The 5,464-nt window shown below is 40.7% G+C and overlaps 1 pseudogene; it reads left to right on the forward strand.

Moving 5' to 3' along the window:
• Window positions 1-4,771: 4,771 nt before the first annotated feature.
• The window catches only part of LOC101571852, a 19,546-nt pseudogene continuing 18,853 nt past the window's right edge, over window positions 4,772-5,464 (forward strand).

Here is a 5,464-nt window from a genome sequence, read left to right on the forward strand (position 1 = left end):
GGAAACGGTCCCCGTAAGGCTTCCGGTCCCGGAAGCAGTTCCTCCCGGGATTCGTAGTAGGTGGGGTCTCAAGGGCTGAGGTAGTACTGAGCGTGCGCCTTAGCGCATGTCATAACTTCCTCCTGTCGTTTGGCTGGCGGGCGGGTCTACACACGCCCTTGCGGCGAGCCCGGCAGGCCCGGGGTTCGAACTCAGCCTCGTGCGCTCCAGGCACACGCCGGACCACTGCGCTACGTCTCGGGGCTTGGCTCTTTATTTTTATAGGAAGTAAATTATTGCTTCTTTTAAAATAGAAATATGGGGTCTGGTGAGATGGCTCAGTGGTCTAAAGCACCTACTTAGAACAAGCTTAGCAAAGCACAGGGACAGCGGTTCAATCCCCTGGCACCACATGCCAGCCAGCCCCGCCCCCTGGTGAGCTGAGCTGGCCACACACACACACGTAAATAAATAAATTTTTTAAAAAAATAGAAATATGGGGCCTGGCAGATGGCTCAGTAGAATAAGCGCGAGGGCCCGAGTTCAATCCCAGGTTTGGTAAATAAATAAAAATAAATAAAAGTCCTGCGTCTTGTGAGTTGAAAGGCGCCGACGCCAAAGAACGAGGAAAAATTAATCAAGAGTTTGTAATCCCAGCGCTGGGGAGGCTGAGGTAGAAGGATCTTGTGGTTTCGAGGCCAGCCTGGGCTACAAAGTGGGCTCCAGGCCAGCCTGAACTGCATAGCAGACTGTTATGGGTCAACTCTGCATAGGAACCAGATCAGCCAGATAGAAATTTGAATAGAGCCTTTTATTTACTGAGCTCAGGTCTGTCAGCCACTTCTCTCACAGGAGAAGGCTGATGGGCCCCGAACGTAGGTAGCAGGGGGGTATTTATAACAGAAATCACATCCAGTTTGGTAAGCAAATTTGTTATCTAGCACAGAACAACAGAAACTACATTCATTTGACACAGCCGCAAACTGTTTATAACTAAAAGGTCTTTTGCAGCTTAGTGATAAGTGTATATTTTTATAAGATACATCTTAAGCTGACTATGTTACAGGAGATGGTTGGGGTAGTTTGTTAGCTTGCTGCCTTGACAAGAAACAGTTATTGTTGAACAGGCTTGAGCCGAAAGGGAGAATATATTTCTTAGAGTAGATAACAGGAAGCACATGGGGTTTTTACAATTTTTCACAGTTAAGGTACAAAACTCTGTTAACACTTTACATTCCCCACTGGTTTTTGTCTGGGAATTAAATCTTTGATTTATCTAAACTTTATAACTTGAGTTGCCCAGGGGTGTGAGAGGCTCATTGTTAGATCTCAACACCATTAACTTTATCATCTGGATTTTTTGTTGTATATACGTAGTCAAACAGTTTATTATACGAGGTACCATGAGCAGGACCAGAAGAAATATGATCAGGGGCCAAATAAGCACAGTTATCAGATTATTTATCTAGGGGGATATTGAAAATAACCCCCATTATTATCTTGATGGACATCTTGAGTTAACTCTTTTAGTATGTTTACTTGATTTTGTATCTGATGGCTGTTATCTGATAGGTTAAAACAGCATGTTTTTTTATTTTTTTACATCTTTGATGGTGAAACAATGGTAAATAATCTATGGCAGCCCAATTGGCTAATATAGCTTGTCTGGTTTTTTTTTTGTTCTGTATTGAGTATGGCGATGGCCATTGAAGTGGCATTAAGAGCTTTGGCCACATTATAACCCAATTGTTTTATATTTTTTTTGTTATTTTATCAAAGTATAGGTTTTTAACAACACTGAGTATCATAGCATAAGTTTTTCTATCAGACAGGAAAGTGACTTTGCCATTATAGTCAGGAGGAAGAGCGATGTTAGAAACTTTTTTGTGTATGTGTGGGGTGATGATGTTTTTGAATGGTGTAGCATCAAATCATCTTGAGATGGAAGAATTGCAGTCAGCCTGCTTAAACAACAGGAGACGCCATCCAAATAAGCTGGGATATAGTTAAAAGTATGTCTATTGTATGTGAAAAATCATCTAGTGGGTAATAAGATATTATCATTTATATATAGATATTTTATAAGACTAGAACAATTTAGAAACCCTGACAATTGGTGACAACTTTTTTTAGTATAGTTTATAAATTGTACACAAGTTTTATTTAAAGTAACTATAGTCTTTGGGGTAACAAAATGTAGTGGTATATTACGTGAGACAGATCCCCAATTAGCCAAGTCATAATATGGAGCAGGTTTAGAAATGTATTTTAAAAAGGTTAAATTTTTAATATCTTTTACAGGCTTGTACTCTGGTCTTAGACATGAACTCAGAACATATTGAAGATTTAAGGTTTGTTTTAAGCAGAAAGTTGACAAATTAAGAGTGTTTTGTCATCTTTACCTATATGTTATCATGGGAATTAATTATAGACACAGCGGGTATGGCTGACAGCACATGAAATTTAGGTATTATATAATGTATAATAAGAATGGAAAAGAAAGTTCAGCCAGGCCTGTATCTTGGCATACTAACTTGACCTTGAGCGGATCAGGCATCTTTTTGATTGACCATCTTGTTGAGTTGTCATCCACCGTAGCCGGCTTAATGTGGGTGTGATAAATTTAGTGTCTCTTTTTAGCTACCTTGACCAAGGTGGGCATGCTCAGGATGACAGGATAAGGTCTTACCCAGCGAGGTCTCAATTTGGATGGATCTCACTTTTTATCTACACCAGAGAGCCAGGTTTTGTAGCCAGTGGACAGTCAAGTTGTTTTGGTCTTGAATGTTGATGGCAGAAGAGGGAGTGTGTAGCCTGTAGAGTAGACTGTACAGCCTGTAAGGACTTAACAAGTTTTTGATTAGAAATGGATGTCAGGATTTTTTTTCCAGTTTGGGGATTAAGGGAGGTGCCCAACCACATGTAGATTTAAAGGGAGTGATCCTGTGTATATAGGGAGTATAGCGGGCTCCTAATAAAGCAAAAGGAAGGAGACTCACCCAGTTTTTGTTAGTCTGTAACCCTAGTTTTGAAATGTTTTTTTTTTTTTTTTAGAGTATGATTTAGTTTGGGTATGAAGTAGGATTTTTGTAACAGTTTAGCCAATTTATTTTTTCTCCAATGAGTCCCTTTGTGTATCTGTTGAATGAGCTCTCGGCCTAGTGCCTCAGGAAGGAGAATCCTGCTGTCCGGCAGCATTTGCCAGCCATCCTGTGTTGAAGTGGTTTTTAAGCTTTTAGCCAGCAAAAGATCTGCATCAGAGTAAGTGGGCTGATCTAGCACTCTGGGTGGCAGGACAGGCAAGAGTGCCTTAAGTGACCTCACTGGTTTTTGTGCCACTTTTTTGGCTGTGGCATCTGCCAGAGCATTTTTTTTTGGCCACTGGAGAGTTTATCTTTTGGTGTCCCCACCAGTACTGGCATACAGAGGCTGGGCAATTTTAGCAAATTCTATGATCTAGAGCCTGCAATATCCAAGGAGCCCCAGAAATTTTTTTACCTGTCATTTGGTGGTAGGGATAGGGATTTTTAATAGCTTTAATCCGTTTATTAGATAGAGTTCACTGTCTTTCTTGCAGTCTAAAGCCCAAATATGTTATCTGAAATAAGCAAAGCTGAGCCTTTTTGGCAGAGACTTTGTAGCCCATTTTATCTAATTCTCACAGCAGGTCCTCAGTTGCCTCTTTACACAAGTCATAGGTGTTAGAGGCCAACAGTATGTCATCAACGTATTTTTTTTAATTAAGTAAATTTTATTTTAAAGAAATTTCATGTGATTTTAATTAGGGTCACTTTAATGAGGCTCTCTTCAGAGTAGGCCTTCTCAAAAGAACTGAACCTTACTCCAGCCATCCCATCTGCCTTGCCACAATTCTTCTATCTCCACTTGAATTATGGACAATCACAACTGTGGTCTTATATCCAACTTCATCCAGCAATACATTTTTGGAGCATTTATGGTAGATGGATCTGCTTTAGTCTGACACCTTCTCTAAACATGCATTAAGTTCATTCATCTCCTATTCATAGTAGTACAGGCCACTAGGGTATGCAATTAATTATCTAAAGTTAAAAGAAAAATTGTTAGGTCCTTCATACTTTTTGCTGTCTCATCAACATATTGTAACACAGTTACTTGGGGATGTTCTCCCCGGAAATTTAGCAAGTCTTTGCTCAGTGTCTCATCAAACAGGGTTGGTGAGTTTTTATACTGAGGTAATCTAGCCCAGGTTAATTGGCCATTTTTTCCCGTCTGGGAGTCCACCCATTTAAAAGCAAAAATGGATTGACTTACCGGAGCCAATGGGATCATGAAGAAAGCATCTTTTAAGTCTAGGACTGTGTAGAAGACTCGGTCCAGGGGCAGCGGACTCAGAAGTGTATACGGGTTGGGCACTGTGGGGTGGATAGTTTTTACTCTATGGTTTACTTTCCGTAAATCCTGGACTGGTCTGTAGTCTGTGGTTCTGGGCTTTTGGACTGGCAACAGGGGTGTGTTTTAAACAGACTTAAAGTTTACCAGGATGTCTTCCTTTTTGAGTCTCTGTACATGGACACTTATCCCTAACCTGGCCTGTAGGCTCAAGGGGTATTGGCGGACTCGGACAGGAGATGCCCCAGGTAAAAGAGAGATCACTACTGGTGGCTGATGGGCAGCTAGATCAGGGGGGTTATTTTCAGCCCATACCCCAGGTATTTTAGGTGTCTATTTTACAAGCAAGTCAGAGGGGATCTCTTTGGGTTTTTCACGTGCCAGCAGCAAATATTCCTCAGTCAAAGGGCAGGTGTATAGAATGGCAGAAGGTAAAGGATTTTTTTTTCCCAAGTGAAATCTCTATAGAGTTTTTTTGGAAGGAGATTGGCGCTTGTAATTTATGGAGTAAGTCACGAACAATCAAGGGGTATTTTGGCATAACTAGGAAAGAGTGAGTCATCTGTTTTGTTCCCAGGTTTTCTGTATGGGCCTGGGTCCAAGGGTATGACTTAATCTTTTTAGTGGCTCTTTGTATACATGTCCTTTTTTCTGATAGGGGCCCTGCAGGTTGTTGCAGGACAGAGTAGGTAGCTCCAGTGTCTACCAGAAAGTATATAGATTGGCCCCCTACCTCTAAGATGACCATGGGCTCCTGGGGGCCAGATTTAGAGCCCTGGCCTCTTTAGACTTTGTTGGGGTTTTTTTGCGTCAAGACCTGAACAGGCTTTTTTTTTTTTTTTTTTTTTACATTTATGTTTTTAATGTTTTGGGGTTTTTTTGTAATAGGTGCACTGGTTTTTTTAAGAGGCGTCTTTTTTTATCTTTTTTGGGGGGAGGACCCTTTTTTTAACTTTGGAGTCCTTTTTTCCCATGGCAATCAGAACCTTTGCCATCTTTTTATTTAACTCCCTAGGGTCTTCTCTGTTATTAAAAACTCACTGAGCTATCTCTACCAGCTCTGTCAGTGTTTTTCTTTAAATCCTTTAATCTTCTGCATTTTTTTTTTTTTTTT

The sequence above is a fragment of the Octodon degus genome, unplaced genomic scaffold (assembly GCF_000260255.1).
Source record: "Octodon degus isolate 3935 unplaced genomic scaffold, OctDeg1.0 scaffold00048, whole genome shotgun sequence".
Classification (NCBI taxonomy): Eukaryota; Metazoa; Chordata; class Mammalia; order Rodentia; family Octodontidae; genus Octodon; species Octodon degus.